Genomic DNA, 18127 nt, shown 5'->3' on the forward strand with positions numbered 1-18127 from the left:
TTTGAGGAGAAGGAGTTCCTTCTGAAGGAAGACATGGCAACAGCGTCACTAACCTCTTTCTTCATCTCTTGATGTGCGCTTCACAGGTCTGCCTACACATGCCCTTGAAAAGGCTTTCTATAAGTCACTTCACTGTCGAGTTATCTTACTTGGTGTCCAGCAACAAAGAAATTGTCCCTAGTGTCTCAGCTGCCTTTGATTTCTCCTGAGAATTAGGTTTAACATAGGTTGCACTGAAAAGCATCTCTTTAACACATGGTTCCATTTTACCCTCTACAATCATACGCTTCAAGGGAGTGAGGACAGTCATGCCCAACTGTGGTACTCTTGTGGTCGAAAGATCCATGGGCTAGAACATCAACCCACGTAGACCTTAATTACTGATTTATTTCTTCTTATTCAAAGACCAAAGATGGAGTTCATACCTCAGGGTTCTCAACAAGCTGACTCTTCGGGTCACCACAACAGGTATCTTTTGCAGTGTCCCCACTGTAGTGTCAAATAAGCTAGTTTGGTTCTCTCAGTGTCACAGAGAGAGGGAACACCACTCCCCCAGAAATCTCTTGTTTGATGATGTTTCCTGCCAGGCCTCTCAAAATGCTGTTGTTTCACTCTTTCATCGAGCAATGCAACACCAGCTCATACCTCTTGGTGAGGAAGCTCCACTAAAGGAAGAAGTCACGCTCACATTTTTGAGAGAGTGAAGTGCCTAAAGGGAGTAAATAGGTTTTGAAATTAGAGTGCACTCATTCTGTGGTGATGGGACACCATTGGTAAACGACAATATCTCCAGAGGATATTGTGATGTACCCATTGACTTTATCAGAACCTCAAGAAAAGTTCTTAGGCTCTCTGACAAATAAAATTGAAATATTTATTAACATTAATGTGAAATAAACTTTTTAAAAACAGTTAATGAAATTCCTTACGATGCCGTAATGAAATACAACCTCCAATGCTGATCTACGGTTTGAGAAAAAATCCCAAAATAAGTTAAACACGTGATAATCTTAGCAAACGTTAAGGCCATGACATGTAACTGCCGGCAGGAGGCCATACCTACAATTTTTATGTATTATTCACGTGTTGGTGTTAATCAACTACCTTACCAAGAGGATGGACTACTGCAAAATGCTGTATCCTTATTTTTCTAATATGTTGTCTCTCCTCTAAACAGTATTCTGATATTTGTATATGCTAAAAAACATATTCTGGACAGGGCCTTCACAAGAAGTGTTCAGAGGGAGTATTTACCTAGACACCGCTCTATGGAGACTGCGCTCTAGCTGATAGTAGGTGAGAAGGTTAGTGGCTCATCGAGACTTCAAGGAATATCTATGATCTGGTGACAAAGCTTCCAAATGAAGAGACAATTTGCCAGAGCATGCGATTATTCAACCTGCTACTAAGCACACTGTTTATTTGTGTACGCAGTTGGTATTACTTAGTAAGTAAGGCAATGGTCCTCCTTTAGATATCTATATGAACTATATGAACCTGAAAATCACAAATATGGATTCTTGCAAATTCACTCACCCTTCCATCGGCCCAAAGTCAATAAAGTGAGAACAATTAAGCTCAGTTTGCACTAACACTTACTATTTACAGTGATTAGGAACCACCTGATTATTAGGTAAATATACATTTACAGTAGTCCTGCTTTTGGGTTCTAAGGCTTAAATTTGATAGATGCTATATTTACAATCTAATTTACAATTCTTCAAAAATAACTGAACTAAAAAAATTAATATCCGAACACCTTTTGTCGTTAACAAAATTTAAAAGATGACGCAAGGTACAAAATGTTCATCTCTGTCTGATTGCCAGACACCAAAAAGTAGCAACACAGAGGAAGGCAAAAAGTAAAGGGCCAGATGTATGAAAATATTTTGCACTCGCAAATGGTGCGTATCGCAAAATTCGGCCGTTTGCGAGTGCAAAAAAGTGGTCTGCGATGCATAAAAAGCATTCGCAGACCATAATAAAGAAATCGCAAAAAATGCAATTTCTTGCGTTGCGACCTGGTTTTGCAAGTCGCAATTCGCGATTCGCAAAATCCACATCGCAAGGAGATGCTGCAAAAAATCGCAAATTGCGATTTTTCGCAGAATGGCATTTTGCACATGCAAAATACCATGAAAAGAAACCAGGTGGTAACCTGGTGCAAAATTTAAAAATGCATTTAAAATGCATTTTTAAATTGAACATGTAAAGCACACATGCCCTTTTGGCATGTGTGCACCTTACATGTCCCCCAAAACATTTTTGGGGTGCAGCAGAGGGGGCTTTAGCCCCCCATCACCCTGGGCTTTTGCATTTCCAAAATTGCGATTTCTGGTTTAGAAATCGCAATTTTTGAAATGCAAAATATTCGCCGCTATGGGCCAACAGGCCCATAGCTGCGAATGGGGCCGGTATCGCAATTTGCGATTCGGTAATAGCATTTGCGATTTTTAAGAAATCGATATTACCGAATCGCAAATGTGATACATGGCACTTTGCGAGTCGGAAATAGCGATTTCTTAAAAATCGCTATTTCCGACTCGCAAAGGGCCGTGATGAAACATCTGGCCCAAAATCTCTTGTTGCAAAATCTCTTGTTCCAAAGAAGCAAGAGAGAAACTTTCGACCTGCTACAAACACCTGAACAATATGAGCCATCGGGGATATTTGTTGTAAAAAGGAAGTGGCTAGCTATGGCAAATGCTTTCCTGTATTACTCACTGGATGGAGCAGGTCCATGTGCATTCTGAAGGAGTTACACATGTATAATTTATGTAATTGTGATCACGTGACCCACGCTAAACTTTGGCACCTCTAGCGATCGCATCCAAAACCCTTTTAGGGCCATTCATCAAAACCCCTCCTGTGTCAATGATAAAAGGTTATGTTAAATCCATTAAATATTCCAAACCCATGATTTGCCCATTATTGTTCTATGTGTAAAACTCACAGCTGGGGCATTAGTACTATGTCTGACAAAAAAGCACGCTTGGTGTACCATTCTTCAAAGTCAAAAGGTAGGTGCAAGACCTTGTCAAGGGACAATGCTAAGTGTGTGCTCACACATACACAATATATAGTAGCTTAATGCCAGCACCCTAAATATAATACCAGAATACGAGAAACATCGACACGGCCCAACGGAGGACTTAATTATAAGAAGTTTGAACAAAGGTGTAGAATAAAAATTTAATTGAAAGATTTCGTTAAAAAAATATTATGCTATATATTGTGTATATGTGTTTGTGTGTGTGTTAGTTTACTGTGTAAGTCCATTCAATGCATCTAATTTACTTGAGTCTCAGGATGAACTAAATGTCACAGTCATAGTGTTGCACTAAGCTCTTGCTAAAGACATAACTGCAGCTTTCAGTCGCTCACTGATGTCTTGGTGGCCTACATCATCACCAACCATGGATTTCCCCTGATATAGATACATACACCTGTGTGCCTAGTTCAAAAGACTTCGGGGCATATTTATACTCCGTTTGCGCCGAATTTGCGTCATTTTTTTCGACGCAAAACTAACTCCATATTTATACTTTGGCGTTCATGGAGTTAGCGTCATTTTTTTGCGTGAACACCTTCCTTGCGTTAATGAGATGCAAGGTAGGCGTTCCCGTCTTAAAAAATGACTCCCAGGCATGTGCGTGGTATTTATACTCCCGGGCAAAAATCACGCCCGGGAGTGGGCGGGGCAAAAAACCCCGCATTTGCGCCTCTTTTTAACGCCTGGGTCAGGGCAAGCGTTAAGGGACCTGTGGGCTCAGAATGAGCCCAGAGATGCCCTCCCCTGCCCCCAGGGACACCCCCTGCCACCCTTGCCCACCCCAGGAGGACACCCAAGGATGGAGGGACCCATCCCAGGGAAGAAAAGGTAAGTTGTGGTAAGTATTTTTTTATTTTATTTTTTGTGGCATAGGGGGGCCTGATTTGTGCCCCCCTACATGCCACTATGCCCAATGACCATGTCCAGGGGACAGAAGTCACCTGGGCATGGCCATTGGGCAAGGGGGCATGACTCCTGTCTTTGCTAAGACAGGAGTCATGTTAAAGGCGTCTGGGCGCCCCAAAAAAATGGCGCAAATCGGGTTAAGACGATTTTTTTGCCTCAGCGTGACTTGCCCCATTTTGGGACGCCCAAACGCCATTTTTCCCTACGCCGGCGCTGCCTGGTGTACGTCGTTTTTTTTCACGCACACCTGGCAGCGCCGGTCGGCTAACGCCGGCTAACGCCATTCAATAAATACGGCGCCCGCATGGCGCTTCAGAATGGCATTAGCCGGCGCTAATTTTTTTGGCGCAAAACTGCGTTAGCGCAGTTTTGCGTCAAAAAGTATAAATATGGGCCTTCATGGCGCATGAGGAGTCAACAGAGGAAGAACACCCTTGACTCTTTCATATTCTGTTCCATATTTTCCTTCGTTCTATGTGTGTTATTATGCCATATTTTCCTTCTTTTAACTGAGTACTTTAAGAATGTATGAATGCTCTGACTTTATAAAGTATGTTCTCATTCTGAGCAGCTTTTGCAACTCTTAGTATTTTAATAATGGTTTATTTTTTATTTTATTTTTTTAAATGTCAATATTTGTTTTTCAAAAATCAACCTCCTACTTGGTAAACTTAAGATTTCAGGTGAATTATGCTATATTTTTTGTCAAAAAAAGAATTTATTTGATGACGCCCAGTAATAAAAAGTACTTTATTGGTTATGATGAAAATAATTAAAAACAAAATACACTGTCTGTCCAAATGTAGTACCCACAACAAAGACACAAGAATGTAAGAGTTTTCAGCATTTGACTGTCACCAAGAAAAAAGGAGTGAGAAGCAAAAATAAACATGCCTGTCCTAACATAAAGATTTCATGCTATTATCCAACTGAGACTGCGTTCAATTATTCAAACCTATCACTACACAAATGTCAGTGTTTTCGTACACAATTCAGCAGCTACTTCGATAGCAGAATTATTTACTACTGGCAGTGGTCACTACCCTTAAAACAGTGCGTACATATCCTCTCTTAAACTTCTGAAATGTGTGCAACGTTGTTACAGTATCTTTACTAAAGTTTGCATCTTGTGCAAAAAGGCCAGGCATGTGTAGTCCAAAATGTTTCTCATGGTTAATAATTAGTTAGGCTCAATAACAACATGTACTGTATATCTGATTTAGCCTACAAATGCATAATGAATACACGTGAACATGGTCTCATTGTAATTACATGTAAAACATCATAGATGCAAATTTTAAAATGAGTGGACTGGTAGGCATCAATCATTTATTTTCCTAAATATGTGCTCCAAAAACATGCTAGCATGCACACATTTCTTCATCAGAGAAATGTCTATTGAAACCATGTGACTTGGTAGGTGTCTTCTGAAGAAAATACACAAAATGGCAAACTAAGCAAGAAAGGCTAGAGAAGAAATGAAGGGTATGAGCTTCATTTGCTTTGTTAATGAGCTTTTGAGTAAAACTTCACTAAAGCAGTATCTATCTATCTATCTATCTATCTATCTATCTATCTATCTATCTATCTATCTATCTATCTGTTACACAGTAGGAGTTGAACTGTGTAGGTATAATTAGGACCAAGGGCCTCATTTAGATCTTGGAGGACGGGTTACTCCATCACACTGTTACGGATATCCCAATCGTCAAAACTTAGATCCCATTAATTCCAATGGGATTTAGATTTTAGCCGATGGGATACCCGTCACGTTGTGATGGAGTAACCCCTTCGCCAATATCTAAATCAGGCCCTAAGTTACCATTTTAAATTGGTTTTTGGTTTGCTTATAACTTTTGCTCTGTTTGACACATCTTCACAAAAGATTCCAAATAAAAGGTTGATCCACTACAGTTCCCTCCTGCAAGGGTTTGGGTTGATTTGTCAAGGGTTGGCCTGGAAAAATGGGGAGTCAAGAAAAATAAATTCCCCGTGCAGTTTCCATAGGGATTTTTGAATAGTGCTTGCTACAGCAAAAATCTCTGAATGGAATTACACCAAATTTGACAGAAAGTTAGACTTTTAGCCAGAAAATGTGCTTTTTGTGACTTGGTGTTAACCACTTCAGTTGTTTGGGAAATTAAGGCTCAACATTTGTTTAATGATATCTTGAAAGTTGGGTACCCAGAACCCCTGCTGAAGTCCTGCGGGCACACAACTTTAAATAATAGAGTGATCTGATTAGCTGAGGGAGGCTTTTTATTGTTGGCCTACCTTGTGCCCTGAAAATGAAAAACAAATAATGTATAAGGGGGTGAGGCAGGAGTAACCTGAAATCCTAGACCTTCGTGGGGCCTCCTTAAGAACCACCTACCAAATACGGGGCCAGCACAACTCTTGTGAGAGTCCAGTAGGAACAAAAAACAATTAATAAAATAAGTGGGGTTTGTTGTGGCATGCATGATGTGGTGCTGCCTGCAATCAGGGGGTTGGACACATGGCCTGCCCGCAGGCCAGGCACAGCAGTCTACCTGATGCCGCACACAGCTGCAGACCATACGCAGTGGTGGCTGCCTGTGGGGTGGTTTGACACAAGGGCCGGCCGAAGGCCATGCACAGTGGGGGTTGGCATAGATACGGATGGTGATACAATCTTTCTTTGTGTTAAAAAACGTTAGAAATAAACTATACATAACAAAGATTAAAGTGACAGTATAGTTAGGTATGATAATAATAGCTTATTTTACATAAACAACCCTCAGAAAGTAACTGAAAAAAGCAAAGGTTAAAGTGGTGCCATAGTTAGGTGAAAATGTCAGTTTAAGCGTAACATTTTGAAACTATAAAAGCCACTTAAAGTCATCAGTTAGAACTAGTATAAACTGCACCCTCTCCATGCACATTTTATGAGCTCACATATTATTACATCACTCCTGACATGTTCTATAATATTACTGAAAACATCAGTGATGACATCTGAACTGTCATACCTGATTACATCACTAATAACTTCCAATTGCTCTGCATCCAACCCCCCATGAATGCCCATCCCCTGTCAGATAGCCAACTCACATTTTGCTTTAATTTTCTTTAAAAAAACATTTTATGTTACTTCAGTGCTCCTGTGGTCCCCACATCAAAACTTCACTTCCATGGTACTGTAGTACCATGTGAGCTTCCCCAGGTAAAGTTTTCCCAGTAACCCGGAAATATTTGTGGTAAAACGCTTGAGAATTAATACAGTAAACAAAACAGCAAAAACTACAATCTATGAGGATGATTCTTTAGCATCAGAATTTTGAATTACATTTTGATCTGGTTTCTAAATGATATTAGCATCCAATATTTTTTATCATATATTTTTGAAAAAGATAAAATATAATGTTTTTCTGTATTAATGAAACACATAATAGGGGCGTGGCCAAGCCACTAAACATGGCGGACGCAAGCCTTTAGAGCTCCGCGCCGCATCCGTCATATTCGCCTCAACCAGAGGGGAATGGGGGGGAACGCCGCTCCCCAGCGGGTCGGATCGGAGCCTAGAGGATTCGGAGGTTCGTAAGAGCCGCGAATGCGCTCCCAGTGGCCTGCGGCGGCTGTGCTGCACTGCGGGCGCGCGGCACGCGCCTGAGGTCTGGCCCGCAGAGCGGCAGGGAAGAAGAAGGCGGCCTACAGAGGAGGAGCAACGCTGCGGCCGCGGGACAGAGTGGCCGGGAAAAGAGAGGCGGCCTGCGGCGGTGGAGCTGCGTCGCGGCCGCGCAGGCCCCGCTTGAGGACTAGGCTGTGAGGCAGGGCGGCCAGGAAGGAGGAGGCGGCTGAAACGACCAGGACCGTGTGCCTGGCTTGGGGCCTTCCGGGTCCCCACCTGATTGCTGGCCGCGCCTGAGGACCGGGCTGCGGGGTGGGGCAGCCGGGAAGAAAGAGGCAGCCTAAGGCGATGGAACCGCGTCGCAGCTGTGCGAGCTGCGCCTGAAGACTGAGCCTCGAGGCAGAGCGGGCGGGAAGGAGGGGGTGGCCGGAGTGGCCTGAACTGAGTGCCTGACCTGAGGCCTACCGGGTCCCCCCGTTGCTGGTGAACACAATCTGGGGGGGCGGCGCCACCAACAGCGAGACAAAGAGGTGAGCGCGTGGCCCACGCGGGTCCCGCACTGGGACTGGGTGTGGGCCCGAGCGGTGCCTGCGAACCTTCTGGGGAACTAGAGGAGCCCGATGGCCTCTTCCTCCGCTTCTTGCCACAGCTGTGGAGTGGAGAGGGTCTCCCCCTCGATATCCAGGGATCTGGATTGGAAAGTGATAGAGGTGCTGTTGAGCGGAGAAGATCTGAGCCCCCGCTGAGCCCACAGGAGTCACTTGGCCCACACCTACGTTGGCACTAAATACTCCTGGTCTGTTGGGAACACGCGGCATCGTAAAGGACCTCAAGGGCGGAGAATTAGGTATCAGAGGACCGAGTGGAGAGAACCGTTTGGCAGGGCTGCTCGTGCTGTCACGGGGGGACTACCATCAACCGCCAGACAAGCGGGCCCGGCCTCCCTCCAGTCATCTTGGGCACCTAGGAAAGCAAAGACTGCACTGAAGATTGCAGAACAAGCTGGTGGCCAGAAACGCTACATAGGAGGCGACAATAGGTGCAGTCCTCTACTGGACTAGCTGCAAGGGGAGATCCACAACGCGGAACCGAGGGTGACTATTAGAGGTGTGACCTGGCACCGAGCTGCACGGATCTGGCAGTGGGCTACCTGCTTGCCCCCTCACTGCCCCAATTTAGACCAGATTGAAGCACGGAGCACGTGCTGCAACTGACAAAACGGTGGTCGACGATCCGGGACTGAACAGAGTCCCCCCAAGAACCGGAACATGGCCGGAACAGGGCGCTTACGCTCTGGAACTGGGGAACCACAGGACTCGTCAATTCAGGACAGCCAAAAACTAGACACAGTACTCGCTGCAATAGAGCGCATTGGAGACTCACTGGAACGTGCCTGCACGTTGTTGGAAGCCAAGATAGACAAGGTGGCGAGTGACCGTATTCTGGCATGGTCCAGACCACTGGGAAGTGCTCCGCGCCCATTCATCATTCGGCTTCTCCACTATAAAGATAGGGACATTATACTACAAACAGTGAGAGCCGGCCCGCCTCCCCGAGTGAACAACGTGCAGATCTTGCTGTTCCCAGACTATACCTTAGCGGTGCAAAGAGATAGAGCCTCCTACCTGCCTCTGAAGCGTAAGCTACGATCCCTAGGCTTAACTTACTCATTGCTATTCTCCGCCAGACAACGGGTTGTGGTGGAAGACAAAACACATTTCTTCCCCACTCCTGAGGCAGCAGGGGAATGGCTTGAATCATCAGGACTGTCCTCTGGAGGTGCACCTGAACGAACAGGACCGACGCCCCGGTCCAGGCACAGTCGAACCAGACGGGACCGAAGAAGAAACACAACTTACACTGGACCAACGAAATGCGCTCCAGACCTGGAACAGCAAATCCAGAAGAGAAGGGAGGCAATCCACACTGCCGCAACGATAAGTGCATCACCCTTACCCTCGGGATCAGACACAGAACTCTCTCAATCGGCCAGTGACCGCCCTCTCACACCGGATCACCTATAGGAGTCGGACCTCACTGGAGGCCCCCCTGTGATGCCGGCCACTGCAGACTTAACTTTTTTAAGGGAACCTCGAGCAATGTCGAGAGACCACACACAGAAGGAACAACCCAGCCAACGATATCTGCATAGATGTGACTTGAGAGATGAGCAGGCAACGGATCTGACTGCAGAATACATGCATCGGCCTATAAGCGACTATGTGCACACCAGATGGCCCGATGCCTTGCCCCGCATGCTGCACTTTCCAGCAACTGGGAGATGTGGGGCTCCCTCTATGTTCCCCTCTATTCTTTCTGTTATCTTCCACAACCGGATAAAATGGCTCGTGGCTGAATTACTCCCTCTTGTGAACTCGGCCTACCCCCAAGCTCCTATCAGCGGAGACATATAATGTATGGATGTGTGACAGCACGTTACTGTTTTTGTTGTTGTGTTTGGGCGGTGATCTGTTGTCTATCTGCTCTGATGGCATTAGTTATGTTTTGTTTCTGCCGGTCGACACTTACTGAATCCTTGGCCGTTAGTGGGGAATGGAAGAATAACGATGCGATGCTGCACAGAGGGGCGGGGCAGGAAGAAATGAAAGAGAACTCATTGCCTATAATATGGCCACATACACAGCAATTACTTGGAATGTAAGAGGCATTCACACCCCCAAGCGGCGATAAGCTATATACTACTACCTCAAACAACACTCAATCCACATGGCGTTCTTACAGGAGACGAGCCCCAAGATTCCCCGATTGTGCCAGCGCTGGAGAGGGCAATTATATGCGACGGGACACTCGGCATATGCCAAATGTGCACTAATTTGGATTAGAGCTGGTACTCCCTTTGCGGCTGAGGAGCAGGCCGTGGACCCACAAGGTAGATTTGTGCTTGTTAAGGGAAGACTGGTGGAACACACGGTTGTACTGGGCTCTATATATGCCCCAAACACAGAACAAACTGCCTTTCTACATAATCTGTACCACCACCTGGCGGGCTGGAATGGCCTTCCGTGGCTACCGGGGGGGGACTTCAACAGTGTGCTTGACGTGGAGTTAGACCGCTCCTTTCCCCCGCTGCCCACATCACCAGTGGTAACTGCCTCGCGGGGTCTGGTAAACTGGACCCAACAATGGCAACTGGTAGACGTGTGGCAGCAGTGACATAGAGTGGATAGGATCTACTCCTTCTACTCTGTCCCGCACTCCCTACACGTGCGTCTAGATGGAATACTTTGCACCGCGAGTTTCGCCCCGGTGGTGGTGAACTCGGAATATCTGGGGCGCACACACTCCGACCACAACCCCCTGATTGCGCGCCTTTGCTGGGGATCCCCCCCGTCCGGCTATCCCCACATGGATACTGAGACCGGAGCTACTTGAAGACGCTGCTTTCAGAGCGTCATTGAGCTCCATAATCCCTGAATTCTTTGAACAAAACGACGGCCCGGCCTCGTCGGGTTTGATAGAGTGGGATGCATTCAAGGTTTTCATCCGGGGCCACTGTCTGGGAGCTCAGTGTAACCTGCGCCGCTCTGTCGAACTCGAACTGACCCGAGTGGAGCAGGTCCTGTTACAGCCAGAGGGGGAAGCAATTAATAATCAAGCTGATGACTCAAGACTACCGGCAATACGCGCCGAACACCTGTCACTACTAGAGCGTCTGCGATGTCTAAATTACACTGCACACTCCACGAGAACCCATGCATCGGCCAACAAGGCAGGCAAGCTCCTAGCCTGGCTAATCCGACGGGACGGTGAGAGGAAACCAACAGTGGAAATTCGCTCACAGACGGGGGAACTGATTTACACGCCCAGGGAGATACAAGCCGAATTCACAAGACATTACGAAGCACTCTACGCCTCGAGGGTGCCTCCTGAAGGCGACTCCAGTGCAGAATTTCTTGCCAGAGTGGAGCTCCCACACTTAGAAGACGATCAGTCTGTGGCACTTGAAACACCTCTCAACCTCAAAGAGATTAGATCTAGTATCCGCGAACTCGCATCTGGCAAAACGCCAGGCCCAGACAGGCTCCCGGTTGACTTTTATAAGGCCTTTGCAATGCAACTGGCACCCAAGCTGCTCCGTGTATATGAGGCAGCTGAACAGGAGGGCCACTTATCGGCCACTCAAAGGGAGGCACTGCTGGTCTCCCTTCCTAAGCCTGGGAAGGATCCGGTGGACATGGGTTCGTATAGACCCTTGGCAATGCTGAACACCGATTATAAAATATTAGCCAAACTACTGGCGACGCGCCTTGCGCCGACCGTGCCGGGTCTAATACATCCGGACCAAAACGGGTTTGTTCCAGCTAGAGACACCTCCCACAATATCAGAAGGTTATTCCGGGTCATGCAATATGCGAGGCGTGACTGGCCGCGAGCGGGCTGCCTTGTTCTGGATCTGGAAAAGGCCTTTGACTCCTTGGAGTGGCCCTACTTGTTCAAAGTGTTACGGCAGTGCGGTATAGGACCATCCTTTACTCATCTTATTAAACTACTATACACCAGACCACTAGTCCGGGTGAGGCTGGGATCCAAGATATCGGAACCGATCCGGGTGCGTAGGGGTACGAGACAGGGTTGCCCTCTCTCACCGTTGTTATTCTCACTTGCTATGGAACCTTTAGCGGCGGCCTTGCGTAAAGAAGGGAGTAACTGGGGAATCCCACTATGGGATGGTCTCCACATAGTGTCGTTATACGCCGACGACCTTCTCCTATACTTTCGAGATGTCACGCAGATCCCTCCCGAGGCCGGCTCGCTTCTACAACAATTTGCGTCAATATCTGGCCTCAGGGTCAATTGGTCTAAGTCTTGCCTCTTTCCCTTTGACCCGGGACTCTCAGATCCGGGACTTATTCTGGCCAAGAACCCTGTTCCATGGCAACCACACACGTTTAGATACCTGGGTATCCGAGTCTACCACTGCGAGGAAGATATATTTGAGGGCAACCTTGCAAAAGCAGTGTCCTCGGTCAGGTCCCAAATGATGTTTTGGAGGACACTACCGCTGTCAGTAGCAGGCAGGATAGCACTCCTAAAAATGGTGGTTCAGCCTCGACTCTTGTACTTTTTCTATAACCTCCTGCACTATGTTCCTCCCGGTTTCTTCAGGGCACTGGAGACGGGACTGAGGGAATTCATTTGGAATGGCGGCCGTTGTAGAGTTGCTCTAAAAAAGCTGTACCTACCACCAGACAAGGGCGGACTAGCAGTCCCTAACCTGGAACACTACTACCTAGCGGCCCAGCTTCAGTGGATATCCAGATGGTTGGCAGACGCTCAGCTCGCAGACACAGCATCAGAGAGTGGACCATGGTTACTCCAACAGATACAACACTTATTCCACCGACTCACGCAGGCGCAGACCCCACGGCAACTCTTTCTTAGAGTAGCCCACAGATGTTTCCGCCGATCACTCCGCCTCACAGATATGGTAATCCCCTTTGCACCGGCCCTGGCAGTATTGGGCACACCAAGAGGCCCCAGAGTCACGTCAGAATTCGAATTACGCACATGGCACGAAATAGAATTGTACACATTGGGAGATCTCTATGAAGAAACCCAGCTGCTCCCTTTTGTCAGGCTTCAGGAGATGGGATTGCCACCTGGCCAGTTTCTATTACACTGCTCCTTGGTGAGGGCACTGAGATCAGGGTGGGGAGACATCTCAGTGGCTCCTCCTCCTCACTTACTGATTCAGTATCTACAAGTGGTGGGTCGGGGGCACCACTTGATTAGCTGGCTGGCAGATGCCCTAAGAGTCCAAACCGCCCTTGAGAACGAAACATTACGCGCGGCATGGGAAACAGACACTGGCGATTCGATTGCGATAGCACGAAGGAGGTCTGCTCTTTCATGCCACCTTAACGTGCCTTGCAATTCTCGATTTCGCTTAATCCAATACTACATAGTGCACAGAGTCTACCTTACACCAGCCTGCGTGAACAGATACTTCGCGCGCAGAGATGCAGCTTGTCCCCGATGTTGCGAGATCGGAGCAGACTTGTTGCACATGCTGTGGTCCTGTCCTGGCTTGAACTCCTACTGGAGGGTGGTAACTGACAATTTGTCTGACTGTATATCACAATGAATACTCTTCACATGGGAGGCACGCATTCTAGGACTATTCCCCAGAAGCAAGCAGCGCAGAGCGAGGTACGCTTCACAGACTTAGGACTCATTGTGGCAAAGCGATTAGTGACCCGCAGGTGGAAATCACCAGATCCGCCACCGGTACAGGCCTGGAGGCGCTCTCTCGAGGTGTGGGCGGGGCTGAGGGCACGGCGCTGGCGCGAGAGGAGGTCTTGGGGTTGAGACAGTTTCCGCTGTCCGCCAACTGGGAGGGAATGCTGCTGTGACTGCGTAACATGGGAGAATGCCCAGTAGAGGAGGGATTGGAATAACACAGGCGAATGTCTGCCGACGAGAAAATGCACTGCACGGGGAACTGAACGTGAAAGTTAGCGAGATACACTCTGACACTGGGAAGCAGAAGGACAGCATCCACTTGACTTGACACCCGGCCCAGCCCCTCCGTCAGCAAACCGATTCGTAGCGATGTGATCCCCACCCCGACAGGGAAATATTTACATGTGTAAAACTTGTACAAGTGTCCGTTACCGGCAAATGTTACTGTTAATTTCTTTTTTTTCTTTTATTTAAAAGTTAGTATATATAAAATTCATAATCTCCGCCTTCTTAACAAAACCGCCCCAGTTGAACATTTGTGTTGGAAATAACATTAAGCCGGCGAACACTGTTAAACAACGCGCTGGCTGATGGACACTAGATACACTACCGACTTCTCAAACTGTAACCATGCAACGAGCTGACAACGATAAAACTTACCAAACAATAAAAACAACATTGTAAGACAACCGCAGGTAACATAATGAACGAGATGAATAGTTGAATAACTACAAGTATATGCTGTACAATATGCTGTAGCAATGTGTTTCTTATATATCAACCAATATTTAACGGTATAAACAACGCACACCATACTATGTCAAAAGGAAACAAGTGTCAAAACATGAATCAATGTAATGATAAAATACCAATAAACAGATTTATGAAAAAAATTAATGAAACACATAATAATTTGTTTCGAATTAACCATCGTATTTTCAATGTTTACCTGTACCAGCAAATTTGGCTGAAAATTAGGCAGAAAATGGGCAAACAGGAAAGCCAGATACTCCAATGCTGGAAACCTTTGCAAGGGGCTTCTGAAAATCGTTCTCCATAATTTAAAGTTACAAGGGGTAAAACGGCATAGCAAAGAACTCACAAACCAACACAAACACCCAAACAACAGTAACACAAGCACAACAAAAGCAACAACATGCCAATAATAAGAAATGAAATAATTTCAAGACTACCAGGACATTTCGAAATTAATCTACGGACAACCAATGAATCTCTCTTTAAAATTGCCCAAATAATTTATATTTTGTCGAAGGTAATTGTTTTGTGCATTGGTAAATGTTTGATGTGAGTGGTATGTTTTAGAATGCTGGGTAGTTGTAATACTTCATAGAATTATTAATAGTTATAAGGAAAGGTTTGTGAGAGTATATTTTAGTCTATAGTTAATTTTAAGGCGGGTTCTTAAAATTACTTGTTATAAAGAATGTATTGTTGAAAATAGGTTTGTATGTGTATGTATTCCCATTTTTTGTTTGGTGATTTTGTATTACATGTTTTTGCAAAGTGTAATCTACAATTAATATTTAGATATAGTTAAATGTACACTATTGTTTCAAATGTATTTAATAATTAATATTAGTGTACACAAATAATTGAAAAGTTAATTCACTGGAAAATACATCATCCGTCATAAAAATACAAGCAATAATAATTTACCCAAATAAATATTTGAACTAACACTTAAAATAATTATTTAATTTACAGCTAAAGAACGTTTAACAAGTTGTACAAAAGTAAATATATATTCATGTATAATTTGTTGCACATTTTCTGCTGTTCGCCTTTTCACCCTCCTGCGTCAGAGTCAAAACATGGTAAATGTTATTTATTATCTTCTTCAGTCATAATTTAGCATTCTTCTTCAAGGTGCAATGAACCTCGAACAGCAGAACTGCACAGAGCATAAAGATACCTTTCACCAGATTGGCCCAAACAACTAAATCTAGACTTCCAAATTCCAAAGGGAATTTCAATGATACAGCTGCTTCTATTATATGATTAATTTTATTTTATTTCTGCAAAATTATCTGGCTTTTCAAATTGGAGTCATTAGCTATAAACAATCGGCATAGCCTGGATCACCCATGGTTTAAAAATAACCAAACAATATTCCAAATTTCTACTTTACTGGAAGAATTATTTTAGATAAAGTATAAGCATTCATTTTTTTAAATAATGCACTTGTCTTATGGACATATTTATACTGGTTAACAATCTTTAATTATGATATATAATACAATTTTTTCATTTGGTTTAAAAACAACTTATTCCCTCACATACTATTTAATAGTAATAATGTCTAAATGTTTACTTATATCTTTTGAAAAAAAAATCCTACTCTCAAACTGGTGATTGATCATGGAGTGCCATAAAATGCAGGAGTCATGTACACTGTTTATTAAGTATGTGTTTGCATTTGCAATACATGTGAGCATTGGCTGCTGGTGAAATTAAATTGATATGTATGCAGTGCATTGCACCAAGAACATTTGAAAAGGTTGCTGTTTGGTAGAATCTATGATTCACTTGTATCCGCTCTGAGTTCTGCTGAGGTATAATTTTTAAAATGCCACCCAGGACAGATGGTAAAAATAAATGAGAGGACACCTTGAAATAGCAGCCACTTTTGCAGATATACTCTGAAATGATCCTGAGCCAAGTAGATGTGGTACCGCCAACTGAGACAGTATGCCATGTGAGTGGGCAGTGTTGGCTCTAAAGTTGGTCCAATTTTCCCCAAAAGACCTCGAGGCTCTCTTAACACCAAACAGTTTTATGAAACCTTTATGTTGCTGGTCAAGGAAGGTGACCCTCTGCAGGAATATTATTTCCTTTATTAGTATTCCACTGGCAAGTTAATGTAGTTGCAGACTCTGTTGCTGAACATCTACCTTCATGGTTGCTGTGTTATGTGTAGTGGTAGAAGAACTTGCAAAGTTTCACTCTGACGAATTCCATATAGTTACATGAAAAATCAGTGGAGTTCCACCAGAGGGTCGAAATATGCAGCTCGCACTGCAATTTAGCACAGGTAGCACAAGCACCAGCAGCACTGAAAATTCAGCTCAAATTGCACCATGCTTTGCACAAGAGCGCACGGCCATTCAAGATGATTTTGCTGTCGTTTGAGTAGAAAATCTACTCAAGCAGAAGCAAATCTACTCGAGCGGCAGCCCTCTGACCCTGATCACTCGCGACTGCCCGCATTAGAAAATTGCACTGAGGGATGCCAAATCTTGTTCATGCTCACCTTTTCTGGAGCTGTGCGGGAGAATGATTCCACCACGTGGCGCCTGGCAGAATTTAGCCGGGACTCAGCGTTAAATAGTAACACAGGGTGACCAAAATTCCGATAATTCAGCAGGCGGAATGAAACATTCGACCCACCCCTAGTTATGTGTAGATCATTGTCTCATGCTGCTCTTTGATATACTGGTGATATTAGCACTTATTTCAGTGACCTCTCTGTCCTTGCATCATTTTTCTGAATAACTTATAACTCGTCTTGCCTTGCATGACTCTGTATTAAAGCAGTAGATCACTTTGTGTAGTTTATGAACTAGTATTGCAACGATTCCTTTTTTACACACTCATCTTTCAAACCTTAAAATATATACTCATGCAGCACTCCACAGCATAGGTTTTGAGTCACACAAGCATTACAAAAAAATCACAGTTCCTATAGTAAGATGACATAATGTCTTGGTAAATCAACTCTTCTGTTTTATGGACAGCGTATACTATCATTACGAATGTTTTTCTCATCCCAATCCAACCAGACGCCTCTTGCTCCACCTCTCAGTTCTTATTTACACTCCTGTTTTAACTGTTCCTGAAAAGGTGGTCTAGCTCACAAACTGCACAGGCCTTAACTTAGGAATAGTCTTTAAACACACAGAAAGAACACATAACCTCATTTTAATTAGATTTCAGAAAAGTCATTTTCTTCTAAGTGCTGCTTACTTGTAGTCTCAAATCTGTAGCGTCAAGATGTCTTTGTTGGTGTACGAACACTATAAAAAATATCAAACACAAGTTGGACAGCCAAAAACAAATAAAGCTAGCAAACAGAAAACAAGCAAATGTGAGTGACAAAAGGCAAAGGCAATGGTAAGCTGTGCGGGAGAATGATTCCACCACGTGGCGCCTGGCAGAATTTAGCCGGGACTCAGTGTTAAATAGTAACACAGGGTGACCAAAATTCCGATAATTCAGCAGGCGGAATGAAACATTCGACTCACCCCTAGTTATGTGTAGATCATTGTCTCATGCTGCTCTTTGATATACTGGTGATATTAGCACTTATTTCAGCGACCTCTCTGTCCTTGCATCATTTTTCTGAATAACTTATAACT

The sequence above is a fragment of the Pleurodeles waltl genome, chromosome 10 (assembly GCF_031143425.1).
Source record: "Pleurodeles waltl isolate 20211129_DDA chromosome 10, aPleWal1.hap1.20221129, whole genome shotgun sequence".
In the NCBI taxonomy this organism is placed as follows: Eukaryota; Metazoa; Chordata; class Amphibia; order Caudata; family Salamandridae; genus Pleurodeles; species Pleurodeles waltl.